A 15,602-nucleotide genomic window follows, 5' to 3' on the forward strand; every position below is an offset into this window, starting at 1 on the left:
AAGTCAATGCTTCTTCATATTCTATCACAGAGCTGTCGAGGTACCCAGTGAGGTAGCATTAACACTCAATGACCACTTGGAGACCGAATGAGTGTCATAATAATAATTTGTTGTTGGGCCCCCATTAACCTTGATTAAACATGACAGTTTAATTCTTTCCTCAGTCACCCAGAAACCAACCAGTACTTCAGATCTAACCACACTGAGCAAACTGATCAATTAATAGTGAGGTTTTTTTTTTTAAGCGAAACTGCCCCAAAATCTTTGATACGATCTTCTGCAATGTATTTGCATGTGTCTGGGTTTTCTATGATCATTAACTAAAATGTTTGGAGGACTGCTGCTCTCACAAAACTAAACAATTGGAACATGTAAAGTTTGGCCTGAGGGAAGAAATATTTTGGGACACTTAATACGGTAATCAATTGATTTATTATTAAAGAAAATAATGTCAAATGTATTGATAATTGAAATAACAATTGATTGCAGCATCACAGTAGTCCAGCTTTGGAATAATACTGCCAAGCCTGATGTTTCTGTTTGTTAATTATTTGACACTTAGAAAACAATAATAATAAGAAATTTGACAAACCCAATTTTACTACAAATAAGCCTTGTATAAAGTAAAAATAATCAAGGTTTTATATTAGGTTTTGAGATTAGGTCCCTCTTAAAGACTGGAGCCTTGATTAATCCAAACTTTAGGTTCCCGGGGTTTTGGGCAGTTGCAGTTGAGCTCAGGACAGGACACGGCTGGCATGGTGAATGAGACGGAAAGACTTTAACAAACGTGAGCTGAAGGACAGTATTATTCTCCAGCTCATCACTGTCTGCTATTGATCCAGACGGCTTTTCACTGATACAATTATGTTCAAGTACACATCGATCATGCCAGGGAGAATGTTGAGAAACACACTGTCCATGTGAATTGGGAATCCTATACGCTTACTGTACGCAGTCATGCTGAGACTGTACATTATGAGAGCTGGAGATCTGTTTATTTCCTCAGGAAATGGAGGGTTAATGAGGGAATATAAACAAATTGAACTGATCTTTCAGATTCCTCAGAAGGTAATACAATCTATTAATATGCCATACAGAGTGTTTACCTTGCATTAATTTAAGCAACTGCTGCCTATGCAGATAGCTCTGCTTACACATCTGTCACGTCTACTTAGGAGTGTTAGATATCCAACCAGAGCTGGATAAGACACTGTACTTTCTCAGTATCTTGAATCTTCTTAAAGGAAAACAAGCAAGCGTCCTGTATTTTTGTACATTGAGTCCTAAACAAGGGCCTAAACAAGATTGGGGACGAAGCTTCCATAGAGGACGTCAGTGGGAAATGATGCAGAAAATGGCCTCTATGATTTGGGGCCGCATTTTCACTGTCTGAGGTCCTTTTATACTCATTAATCCACAGCTTGTGTTGGCATGATATTCCAGTTGCCTGGAGAGAATGGAGGAAATCTGTGAAGATTAAATATTTCCTATTTCAGCAGGGCTGACAGACTGTATGAAAAAGCATTGAATGAATAAAAAAGAAAAAAAAGAAAAGATAACTTGTCATTATGTGATGGTTTGAAAACCTTAAAACACCAAAGAGTCATAAGTAAATATTGCATGAGAATAATTTGTACATTTGTGTCAATAATCTGCATTCAGTCTTTGGCAGTCACAAACTGTCAGAAAAGTTTAAATGTCGTAGGCCAGAATCATGAGCCTGATCCTTGATCTCCAAGTGATGTTTGGGTGAACACCATTTTACAGTCAGCAGAAACAATAACAGAACAGCCGGGAGATGCCTGAGCCAGCTGTGCACAAACACAATCCTGTTATAACTGAAGTGAGTCATATATTAGGTAAAGGGAATTACAGTAGACAACGATGAAATAATATACACATAAGGCACATTAGGACTTCCCCAGCCTGTCTGTGGCTCAAAACCTTATTAATCCATCCGCTTCTGTTGAAGACACATCTTCATAAACATTTAGACGAGGCTGAAACATCTTCTAAATGTGTAATAAGTGGCAAACATCAGGACCGCGTGAATACCTGTGGGATATCTCAGTGTGAGTGATGATCGCTAGTGTGCATAAACTGACTTCCCGCAGATTGTACTCTGCATCTCGTTTACAGTCAGATAGATAGATAGATAGATAGATAGATAGATAGATAGATAGATAGATAGATAGATAGATAGATAGATAGATAGATAGATAGATAGATAGATAGATAGATAGATAGATATCTGTGTGATCATTGGGAAACCATCTGTCTCCAGTGGCATTTACATGACATCTGGAAACTGCAGCTGTGCTGTCTGTAATGTCTTGGACCAGTGACTGAAATGGTCTGACATGGGATCTGTAAACAGGTACATATTGTATATGTTTGTTCTATACTGCTGCAGTGCAGATTAAGAAGGAAACTCTCTCTTAGATAAAAGAGCATAGACTTCCTATCTCCTTCATCTTATAACAATGAAATCTGATTTCCTTCTGCAAGAAAATCAAACATATTTGTTTTCTGCTTTAATCTTGAAGTCAATCTTCCTTTCTCCAGCATGACTGCTCCAACTTTTGTCACATCTGATTTTTACAAACACAGCAGCGTGGAGGTTAAGGCCTACTGACTCTGAGATTTCTCTGCACTATAGTCATATGACAGTTTACCAAACTCCAGCAGCCTGGCTGTTTGTCACTTCAGCAGTGTGCTGCTGCTGCCTCAAGAGCCCAGGCTCACCGGGAGAGTTTGAGGAGTCCTGTGGGAATATTATTTTCAGAGAGTGAATATTACAGAGTCATGATTTCCTTTGACTCTTCCCTCTTGAATCCAAGTGTGCTCAGGGAAACATTAAAAATCGATTCTGTGTAGATACTTCAGTCAGAGAGCACGACTGCAAGAAGGTGATAAATTAATGCATGCAGGCTTTATGAAATTATGCAGCACTTCCTAAAACAGCCCGGTTAAAAGCTGTATGTGCACAGTCAATAAACAGATTTAGCTTGCACACAATACGCAGCATCTGAATATTTCTAAATACAGCAGCAGCAGGTCCATTTCCCACACATCGAAGGCACACAGGTCGGCCAAAGTCTCCTATGGCTCTCGAAAGCTGCCCACTGACCACCGCTAACGACGGGACAGTATAAACACTGGCACGTTCAGCACCAAAAAGCATTGATCCTCATATCTGCACTGCACATGGATCAATCGCAAGCAGCCGATCATGTGGGTGTGGACAACGGCACCACTACATGTCATCTTACAGCAATGAACACCACCGTAATGACTTAAAATGCACGAATAGGCCTGGAGTCAATGGTGAATTCACACCGATGCAAATGGCAGCAGCTATGCCCTCTCGGAGGAAGGGGCGACAACCTGACATGTACCCGGTTTTCTCCTGTTTTCACAGCAGCACTGGCTCGCAGCTACACTGGACTCCCCGACGTTGCATAAAAATACGTTACACAGGAGCAGCAAGCGGCGTCAATAAAGCGACAGTTGAACACATGCACAGCAAACTCTCTCACACACACACACACACACACACACACATACGCAGCGACACAAATGTGATCGGAAGAGCGGGTTAAAAAAGGAAAGAAATGTGCGTCTCACTCACCTCGCAATCTTCTCCCCATTTTTTTTCCGCTCCAATCAAGGAACCGCTCCAGCCTTCGGTGACGTCACGCAGCCCCTCTCTGCAGCAGAGAGCAGCAGGCCTGCAGAGGACGGCCAGGAAGGAGAGACAGGGAGAGGAGGGAGGAGAGAAGCAGATGAGAAAGAGGAGGATAGAGAGAGCAGATGCAAAAATATGAATCGTGTAAAAAAAAAAACACACAAAAAAAACACCCCCTCTATATTCTAATTAGATTGTACCAGTGCTTACTTAGACCGTGGGTTTGGAGATGGACTGATAAAACCCTGCCCGGTGCACACAGGAGGGACAGACTCACAAATGGACAAAAAAGACGGACAGAACATCTCATTCGTCCAGTTTAGTGTTTCAGGCTGTTAAGGCAGTTAGAGTTTCGCAGCTACGTGTTTGGTTTGTGGATCAATTAACATTAACTGAAGAGGTTTGAGAAGCATACTTTCTGTCACAGATTTATTGTTTCAGCATCTTGTCAATCATCCAACCACCATGTTTCTCCATCTTAAGTGTCTTCAGTTATAAGAAGGTGGCAAATTTAGCCACATAGGTCCAATTTTGTGATAATTTTAAAGATTACAGTAGTGTAAGAGGAGCACAACATAAGGAGCATCTTCAAATCAGATTCCTGAAGTTTAGTCACCACTAATCAGACCAGACCAAGTAATGTAACAGCAAAACATAAGGGTACTGACTTAAGCACAGGTTTTGTTTATATATATATATTCAACAACTAAAGTGTTATTTGTTTGCTATGTTTCTTTAAAATATGCATACTTGTGTTTAAGTATAGTACCATATCTAGTGGAATCCAAACAATTGTTGCACACCATAAAGCTTTTAAAGATCTGTCTTTAAAAAGCTGACGGAAGTAGTTAATTATTAGTCAGTTGACAGAAAAAATTATCAGCAACTATTTTGACAATCAATTAAGTTGTTAATCAAGCAGAAATGTGAGACAATCTCTGGTTCCAGCTTCTCCAATGTGAAAGATTTGTTGTTTTTCTCTGTTTTACACAAGTTTGTTTTACTAAAATAGATGGTGGGCAAGTGCCCCAAAGCTCCAGACCTCCAGGGGCTCAAAAAGGCCCCCAGGTCACTGCTAGCAATTTCATTGCTTGCAAATTTGTCAGTGACTTTGCCCGATAAAAGTACAACCTGGGTCTTACATTTACCTTGTGGTCCTGCTTGAAGTGCAAAATATACTTCTGACTCACATGAAGTTGTGTCTCATGAAATTAACACAAACTCACTGCACAAATGTACAAAACCAGGAGCAAGCAGGAGTTCTGGTTGGTTTGTGGGTGTCAGTGCAAAATAGAATACACCTGTCATCTATTAGTGTGCCATGTGGTCTCTATTTGAGGGGACTTGGAGGTAAAAGGCGACCTACAGTTAATTTTTGCCCCTCTGCTACCAAGCAGGTATCAATATAAAGTGCAGATCTTTGGATTTTTGACTGTTGCTCAGACAAAAGTTTAAAGATATTATAGTAGGCTCTGGAAAACTGTGGTGGACAATTTTCACAACCAAACTATTGATTGATAAATACAGAGAAAATTGTGCCCGTAATCAAAAATGAAAATAGTCACTGCTGTCGTGTTTGTCTGAGAGATATTTTACTGGCATTGTGTTTCATGTTTCAGGGAATACGGGATGTTTATTGACTTGAGGAGGAGTTTACATGCGGAAATTACAATATATACAATTTCAAGATGATAGATTTTACAGACTCATTGTGATGTTCAAGCAAATGATTACATTTTGTTGTGAGCCCAAATGAAGAGCTGACATATTTCTCAACATTAACAAAATGTTTCTCTAGTAGTGTGTTGAATGCTTAGGAACAGGGTTTAGAGAAGGAAAATAATAATTTGACCATTAAATTAATGTAGAAATGTTATCAAAAAAAATTAAAAAGAATGTTTACACACAGTTTTGAAAATGTTATTAAAAAAAAGAACATTTTACACAATATTTTGTACAGCTCGGATAAACACTCTTCATGGACTGGTGGATTTTGGACTTTAGTATTCCTTAAATCTTGGCTACAGTTGTGAGCGGGGGTGTTGTCCTGGATTAACTGTTATCACAATGGGTAAAAAAAAAAAAAAACATCCCAGTGTTGTAAAATAATCTGTTGAAAAGGATTGGCTGTTACACTGGATTCGATTAAATATTATATTGTGTTAACTTACTCTGAAGATAATTCACCTATTTTATGATAGATTTTACGCCCTTTCAAAGTAATTTTTCCAACTATGATGATTTTTTTGCAGTCAGCTGCTGAATATTTGTCATGTGGCATCAACAGCAGCACATTGTTTATCTGTTTGTGTGCCTTTGATAAGACGAAGCTAGAGAATACTGGATGTTTGTACACAGTGTTATGTGTGTTATAATGGGGGTCATAACTCTTGCTGCTAATGATACAGTAGGTTGCTATGTGGTGGCAGAAAAGAGAAGAGAAAAGAAAGAAAAGTAGAAAAATCCCCAGTTCCTCAATCGCCAGCTGATGTTTTGGTCCCATGCGCCACAGCTCGGGGCTGTTTTTGGCAGGGATTTAAAAATAGCTGCATATTTACGGCAACTAGTATTTGTCTGTGTCATCCACATTACAACAATTATCACTTAATTTCTTACTTACATCCATTTTCACTTTCTGAAAATAGCTTATTAAAATGGTGTATTTGTATTAAAGAAATCCTGAAATCCTCAACTGTTGAATCAACGGAATGAATAATTTGGTGTAGAAGATACTCAGTGTCTTTTAATAAATTAAAATAAAGCATAGACCTCTGATATACTCCATCATGTTTGATTTTTTTATTTTACCTTTAACATAAATACAGCCACAACTGGAAAGTGTGTGTGTGTGTGTGTGTGTGTGTGTGTGTGTGTGTGTGTGTGTGTGTGTGTGTGTGTGTGTGTGTGTGTGTGTGTGTGTGTGTGTGTGTGTGTGTGTGTGTGTGTGTGAGAGAGAGAGAGAGAGAGAGAGAGAGAGCGAGAGAGATGCATGATCCCCACAACTCCCATTTAGGAGCTTAAGCACCACTTCCTGGTCAAAGATGAGAAGTACACCAAGAACAGGCTTCCATTTGAAAACACTATGAAAAATAAAGTACAACATATTTTTGCACTTTTCATGTACATGTGTACATATCACAATTTAATGACTTAAGTATGTTAATTAACACTTCACACATGATCAAATTTACCCAATAACAGTAACACCCTCAATGTCAGCTCTCCCTACAGTAATATGCTCCATTGAAGTGGTATTTATTTTACTGTACAACACATTCATTCGTCTCCCACTGAAAGTAAGGTCTATTTATGCTTACATACTGCCTTTTATACACATAGTTGTTTGCTTATTCAATATTAAGTGCCACAACCACAATATCGATGTGTAAAATGCATGAGCCCTGAACTAAAAATGACAATTAAATTATAGCATATATATGTCTTCTGGTGTTTTTAATGTAAACGTGTAGTCCTCTCAACTTTTAGAATATACTGAGCAAGAGCGCATGCCATCAATGTTTCAAATGGGCTATAATTCAACGCACTTCTGCAACTCTCAAATTATTCATGCCTAATGTTAATATTTTCCTCACTGATTTCCCAAGTAAAACTGGTGGCAGCATGCTGATGTTACAGGAAGGGACAATTTTGCTCTGAATTTATTCTTTGTAAATGCTAAACACAATTATGCCAAAACACTCACAAACAGTCGCACAAACTATATTCGATGATGGTGAAATGTGTTACTATTCTTTCAGTTTTTACAAAACTCACAGGCCCCTTCACTTGTCTGATTGGCCCTAAATTCATCCTGCAGCATGATAGTGACCCCAAACATAGAGCCACAGTCATATAGCACCAGCATGAGTGACAAAAAGAACGAAGAGTCCCGCAACAGATGGTATGACCCCCAGCGGAGCCCAGATCTCGACATGATGGAGTCAATGTTTGTTTACATGAAGAGACAGAAACCACTGAGATGGCCTAAATCCACAGAAGATGTGCAGCAAGTCCTTCAAGATGTTTGCATTCAACTTACCTGCCAAGTAGCTACATGCAAGTGCACTTCCGACAATCAATGCTGTTTTGAGGGTGCAAATACTGATACTTAAGACATTTCCACAGAATGTGAAGAAATAGTAGTGTTAATACCATGTCAAACACATCTATGCATTGTTTTGTCGACATGTCTGCTGAAGTTAGCATGCTAACCAGCTTGCCCTTCCTTGTTTCGTCATAACACTCCACGTCTCATCATGCAAAAGTCAGTCACTGTAACTTCTTGTTAGAATGAATTGAACGGTAAACAATACTGACGGAAAAGAAATAGATGCAATCAAAGAGATAACATTGGTGTTCCTTTCAACAGATGGAGACATCTCTTGGTGAGTAAAAGAATGAAGTTTGAACTTAAGTTTCTTTTGGACGGGTGAGTAAAAAGCTGTCAATGCTAACAGTCACTATGTATCGAGAACTCATAAAGGTATAAGTTTAAAACAGGTGTATAATTGGAGAATTGGTGGGTAGTCAAAAAAAAAAATTAGGTGGTACTGAGATCTGTCTCTTTACCAGCCCTCTCTGTGTGCCTGCTATTCAGGGTGCGCAGAATACAGCGGAATTTCCTTCCCAATAGTTCTGTATAACTTTACAAATATCGTTTATTTGTTAAGTTGGCTATTGAAGTTCAGACGAGGTAAAATAACTGTATCTAGCTAGATCGGATTGTCATATCAAATTAAGGCAATTCAAAGTATCAAACAAACCAGGTATACTGACTTTGAAGAACTCAAAATTGATCCTCAGTGCAGCTTATGACAACACAGAATATACCAAAAAAAACATATATATGAGATATATGGATTTGCTGTAGCTGTTTTATTGCTACTGTGGTCTGGCTAAAAACAGCCACCTAACCTTTTTTGTAGTGCCTTAAGCGTTGGCATAATGCAAGTTGATTTAAATTGATAAGGTGATAGATTAAAGCCAGACTACCTTCAGCAGTGCTTTAAGCAGCCAGGACGGCATCACTTGGCCCAATGTGTGCATAACACTATCTCTAAGAAGCACTATAATCACTGTGTTACAATGATTTGCTTCATTAAATAACAAGGATCAGGCAGTCTAATAAGGCAGAAACATTTTCCGTAGCTAAAATACAGATTAATTGATTATAGTGATGTCTGATGCCAAAATAACCAACAATAATGTTGATGAGTTGACGCTGGTTATGATGAAGCCTACTTTGATGACACTAAACGAGGACTCTTTATGGATGCTAAGTTAAGTACATGCAGCATTGTAAGTGGCAATTTAGGCCATTAATATTTAAATTGCCTATAAAAGTTACAGATGTATGCTTCTATTCTATTTGGCTGTACTCTCTGCTGCATGGTTTCCTACCTTTAACAGTAACAGCTGACACTTTCAGGCTGCTTCTAAACCATTTAACCTTTTTCATAATTAAAAAATTAAAAAAGTAAAATCCAAACCTGTTACATCAATCTCTACCCCTTTACGCCCTCTACACGCTGCACTCATCCAGTCATGACAGGGAAAGACTGACACACAAAAGCTTAAAAACTCTCTCCCTCAGGAGATTTTGATAGGATGAATATGATGCTGGGCCGTTTTCTCGTTCTCACGTCAAAAACCATGGCAAATTTAGACCGAACACCTTTATCCATCCCTCCTTATTCATATTTATGAGAAGTGACTGACAAACTCTTTGTTGGGTAATTACAGTGTGGTGAACCTTCATTGTCTTTAGATTGGTAGAGACTGAGACATGCTGTGCTTTGGCTTGCAGCACTAATGCAAACCTCTTCCATGTAGATATTATTAGTCACTGTTTGCTTAGCAACCACAACACATGTCTGACATTTTTGTACAATGAAAACGTTTTGCCTGGAGTTTATTTTATTTTGGGTGTGATCATATAACAAAAAATAAAAAATAAAAAAAAAGGTGATGAAGAAGAAGAAGACTAAAAGAACTTAGACAAAGTCTCTTATTATTATCACCATTATTATGTAGGGTGTTCATGATTAAGTATTTTATATATTTTATACAAGTCATTTAACATTCTTGTTTTCAACTATTGGCGACATTAAATGTGAAATCAGTGTGAGAAACAACATCTACAAACAGCAATGGTGATTAATTTATCATTATGGAAGACCAAAGATTGTATTTTTGGGACGGGTATCATTCCATTATCAGTAGAAATGAGACAATAAAACCACTATCAAACCTTAAAATCCTTAAAATCTTTTGAATTATTGTAGGTGTGAGACTAAATATGCCATACTTAAATTAATAAGCCAACAGTATCTCAACAAAAAAGAGACAGCATGCAGTTTAAGCTTTGCACAGCAGGGGGCACCAGTAATATGCAGGGGTTAACTGATTAAGAACAGTTACTGAGAGAAATATTACTTTTTAGTCATCAGAACAAGATCAAATCATATTTAAAATGTCTGGAACTGTGTGTGCAGACACTATTTCTTGATGGTGATTATTCCCTTGATGCCAGCCCGTTAAATTTCTAAATTCAAAGCAACATAATGCTTAGAAATATTAGACGATTGAAAATAGAAGGATACTTGAATATGTAAAATGACTTGACTTGAATATCAATCCTCTGTAAATGTTGAGGAGACATTTTTTACAAATCAGTGTCCTCACTGATCAGACATCACACATTTGTGCAAAATGACAGCTAATCTGGCTTCCTCAAAGCATGAGAAATGTTTCCTCCATCAGCAAGTCGAATGGTCTTTTGCTGTCTTTTAACACTCAGGGTAACACAAAGGAACAACATATAAGCCTGTGGGAGTTCGGCCAATATCAATATATCACCTCAAGTGCCAATTATACTCATTAAAAGGGACAAAATGTGATGAAACTGCAGGTTAACAGCTTGAAATGTATTATCACATTCACTACACAACAATGTAACTCCACTGTAAGTGTGCAATTTATTATCAAGCAGTCCAGCCATGAAAATGAACAATTTGGAGCGACAGGACAAATAACAGGTAGGGAGCATAAAACATTTGGCAGTCACAAAGAATTATTCAAGAAATTCTGGCAAACAGTGTCGCTGTTACTTAGATTGGCTCTTAACAATTTTATTTGAGATGTTACAGGGCAATTAGGAATTATAATGTAAATTCTCCACTTATACTAATATATGTTTTGAATTTTCTCAATGGTGTGGCTCCGTCCAGGTGCATTAAACAATTTCTAAGTGCTAAACACAGTGCCATCTTTTATTTTCACAAAAAACACAAGAGTGGAAAGAGATGTGATTTTGGCTCAGTGCTTGAATTTATTTGTCAAATTAAAATGTAATATACAAAAAAAAAGTGCAAATCAGAAAAGCAATTTTACAAGGTGGAGTTCTGTGAATTGTGTACACTGTGGTCCATGCATTTGCCATTAAGTGCTCTAAAATAGTTTCTGCAGAGTATAGATCAGGTCAGAAAAAATGCAAAACAGGATACTTTTGTATGCCTCATTTGTGCAAATGGACACAATAATCTTTTTAATTAAGGCAATGTCAAGCTCATTTCTGTACAGGAAGGAGAGCAAACATTATAGAAGTGTATTACTCGTGAAAATGGACACAGTGATAAGCAGGGGCTTTTGTGTTTCAGGCAGCATAATATACACTTGTATAGCTGTTAAAATGATTTCTGAATGGAAATCAGTCTTGTGCACTGCAAATGCATCAATGTCTCAATATAGTAATACACGAGTCTTATAGCAAAAAACCCATGTATCACAATGACAATGATTATCCAGATCTCTGCATTCTTAGCTTGAGCCATGGATGTTGCCATAGTAACACGAGTATGTCTTATCAAGTACAGCCCTTGTGATTTTTCACTGCAACTTATTTAGGCTGTTCACTGTAGGTATGACAACAGGCTATTGAGTTGTTGCATTCATTTCCATGTTAATAGAGGTAACAGCTATTGTGTGTAAGCTTAACCTTTGATCCTGCCTTGTCAAATTGTTGTCAGCTAATATTAAATTAGACAAGTAATAGAGGCTTTTTATGTAAATGATGTAAAATGCTTTAAAACTATAAATAGCCATAATTCTGCTGAGAGCTAATATGATGGTCTCAAAACAAATCAAAACATTTTTGCTGCGCTTCAATAATCAGACTGTGAAAAGCCATTTACGATACAGGCTATTCAGAGGTGCAGAGGGTGAATGTCAATCTTGTTGAATATAATAACAGTATATTTTGGATGTAATACTTTGATGGCTCAGGATACACAAAGCAGATTTCTGCAGTTTTGTTCCTTAAAGGTCCTGATTTCATCTTTTTTTTTTTTTTTTTCAAATTCTGTTTAAATAAGACTGAAACTGGTGACTTAAGGCATCACCAGTATGGAGACATACAGTACTTTAATCTCTGCAATATTTTGCTTGAATAGTGTAACCACAAAGTGCAGATTTTATTTGAACTCCGAAGTCACTTTGTAGCTCCAAACTCGTCACACTTGCGCTTCCTCCCTCGTTGAAAATAATGAGGCTGTTTGATGTGAGACCGTAATGAGAGGAGTAGACTGTTCAGGACACATGAAAGCTCTTCAGTCCATTTGGACCATGAGCGGCCATTATGGCCTGGGACCGAGACACCGTGGAGGTCTGCTGACTCCATGAAGGAGTACAGGATTTAATGATCGAGGCAACAGCTAAATCTGTCACCCTTTTAACATCTCATGGAAGGAGGGAGAAAATATCTTGGGAGATGTTGAACACAGGGGGACCTATAACATGCAAGGGCACAGTGAATGGGCCCTATGAACAGGGACATGGTCACATTAAAAACGACTGTGAGCAGCAAAGCTACTGTATGAGATCACAAATGAAGAGAATCTCTTACATAAATTAAAGTCCTTGATTGTAGCAGCTCTGCGAATGTTTAAGTGATTGTTCAACTTCAATCATACTTCTGCATTTGTACGTAATGATAATTTCTTTGAGGGTTATTCTTTGTTTAAAAAAATACTGTTTTCACAACCTGCTAAGTGATGAGTCCATAAATTATCTTTTTCACGTCCAGAGGCAGGAAGCAGCACATCTACCTCTCATCATATCAATCTCTTCCTCCTTTACAAGACACCACTGTCAGTGCCAGAAGAGACACAAACACAGTGAGTGGATGAGTAGGAGGAAGGAGAAGCTGATGGCGATGGAAGGATCAGCCTCCCTTCATTTATGTGCACGACGAAGGAGGAAGAGCCCCAGCTGAGATGGGGTTAATATTTCCCCAGCCTAAGTTCTGGGGGACAGTGGGATTTGTCACCTCAGTAGTGAGCCCCAGTGTCAGGGATATAGTTAATGGTTAGACACAGCATCCTGCCACCCCCAAACAAAGGATGACCTGCCTCAGCCACAGAGCACTTTGGAGGGCCAGGGACACTGTCACTATCTGTCTCCCCAAAGATGGCAGTTCCTGGTCAGTTAATAGTTAACTGACATGTGGATGCATCAATCTTGAGGAGTGACAAGGAGTGTAAATGCACAAATACACAGACGGTGGGAGCCTAATGCTGATGCTGTAAACATATCTTGTTAACAGGAAGCAGACCCTATGCCGCAACAGCATTGAGTGACAGGATCACAGATGACTAACATCAACAGCACTCACTCTTCTTCCCCTCCTCTGTTTCCTAACTAAGCATTAGTGATGTTAATTCTTCAAAGCATAAATTAGCAATATTCTCTTGATTAATTCTTTGGAGAAAAGCTGATTTAAGAAAACTATTTATTGGCAAAAAAATAAAATGAAGCCAAAATAGCTAAATGTGTGGCTTTTTCCAGAGTCAATTAAAAATCAAAGTGCCCCCAAAAGAGCTCAATTTCCTGTCTTACCTCACCATATACTCTCAAAAAATGCTGCGACAAAAACTACTAAATCACATTGTTAATTCAAATGGTGATTGCTTACAACACAAGACCAGGGAATTTGGGGACCTACAGAGAGAAAAAGTGTTTTGATTTTCAAATGCGTACTGCTGATCTGACTCATACATATAAAAAGCCCCCATTTAAAGCACCAAGAATCACAGGAGAGGGACAAAAACATGTCTCTTTAGGTCCCCAACACCCTACAGGATTAAGATCAGAGACAGCTCCTGTCTGATATACAGCCAGCTCTTTTTAGGCTTGGGAAACATACTGCGTCGTATACGCCCCTGTGTGACCCCAGCATGGCTCCTATACACTCAGACAGGGAGGGAGACGTCACTCTCTGTGCGCTCCCCCTTGGTGAAAGTGACAGTCAATCACCTGCTAAAAGCCACTGGGGGTGGGCAGAGCTGGCTATTATGCACTGCTGGGGGGGAAAGCAGGGCGGAATAAGGGAGGGGAGGGGACTGTGGGATTCTACAGCTCTGCTACGCGGCTAACCAGAGGGCAGTACAGTGGCCGGTACACGCAGGGCAGACGCAAGAGTAAAGTGCTTTGACATTTTAATACATTTTCAGGACAAAATATCAGAATTTTTACTCCACAACATTTATTTAACAGCTATAGTTACATTGCACATTCCCATTTATGACAGAATATATGTAAAAAAGATATATCGTGAAGGTAGTGCTGTTGGTTCACAGAACATTGGATGTGGTTTGCACATTTTAACACGGGATCCAAAGCAATTCCAACAACTTATTTGTAGCAATTAAGTATTAACAGATTGATGAATGGAGGCTTTTTTTTCTGTACGTGAAAGAAAGTATCAAAAACAAAAAGACACATAAATACATGAAATATCAAATCAAATGTCATCACTAATAAATTACTAAATGAGTAAAGCAAATTACATAAAGTAACATTGCTTGACTTACATCATTGATGCACCCAGTAAATGGGCATTTCCATCCTCTTAAAGGTAGCAAACATAGGGATCTAAAGTCATGAGTCACATATTTAACACAACCGTGAAATGTTAACCAAGTAATAACCAAATGAAATGACAAATTAGATTAAAAGTCCATTTTCACTTACAGAGGTTCACTCTTTGTTCTGGTGGTTTGGAGGGAAAAGAGGCTCTGCAGGCCTAAAGGGTGGGGTTATATAACTTCCTGGGAGGGACCATCAGCATGACACACCCAGGATGTGGTATGAAAGGCAGGTAGATGTGGGCTTCTCAGGTGAGGTTAGGTCTTTGAAAACGTGTGATTTATTAATATTATCATTTTATATAAAATTATCAATGCAGGATTTTTGTGCATAGGCTATTCAAGTATATCCGTTTTAAAGTAACACAACAATGCCCTCCATCTTTTCTGCATTAACTCTACTTTTGTGTAGATTTTACATGTGATTGAGTTTTACTTATTTAGTGGGAGTTTAATAAAAGTAAATGTTGCCTTGCACTACAGATGGAAAGTGCTGGTGTTGTAGAAAACAGAAGATATATGACTCTAAATGACATGATAGCATGCTTCAGCTATAAAGACTAATTAAGGCTGAATAAGTGAGTGTCTGTCCTGAGGTTGGCTTTGGTTAAAAATGTCATTCATCAACCAGAGTAGGTGGTAATAGACATCAACAATACAACAGACCACATTAGAAAGAAACAAAATTGAATAGAATTAACACTCCTAATTATGAAAATAAATAAAGATACACTTAAACATAAATTAAGCTATCTTACATGTAATAAATAAAGTTTAAATCATACAGAATGTGATTCCCTCTGTATGGTTTAGGCCACTTATGTACCTGTATAGAAAGTAACACACCTCTCTGTTCTCAGTTATTCTTTACTAATGGCTCCACGACTGTGAGAATTCAGCAGGCATTAAAACAGCGATTGTGGCAGAGAAAGCAAGCTGCTGATGCCGAAGTAGCTACATTTTGCATACATTTCATGGAGCTCCAAAGA

The 15,602-nt window shown here is 38.3% G+C and overlaps 1 protein-coding gene across 2 annotated transcripts in view; it reads right to left on the minus strand.

The window, feature by feature from the left end:
• fbxo41 (F-box protein 41) overlaps nucleotides 1–3,725 on the minus strand; it is a 52,803-nt gene extending 49,078 nt beyond the window's left edge. For both annotated transcript variants that reach the window (XM_069715388.1, XM_069715387.1), the window contains exon 1: nucleotides 3,635–3,725. The gene's annotated coding sequence lies outside the window, so the exon portion shown is untranslated. The remainder of the gene's footprint in view (nucleotides 1–3,634) is intronic.
• Nucleotides 3,726–15,602: the final 11,877 nt, after the last annotated feature.

The sequence above is a fragment of the Brachyistius frenatus genome, unplaced genomic scaffold (genome assembly GCF_029030835.1).
Source record: "Brachyistius frenatus isolate BFR_SWC_R1_liver_20210118 unplaced genomic scaffold, ASM2903083v1 Contig_142, whole genome shotgun sequence".
In the NCBI taxonomy this organism is placed as follows: Eukaryota; Metazoa; Chordata; class Actinopteri; family Embiotocidae; genus Brachyistius; species Brachyistius frenatus.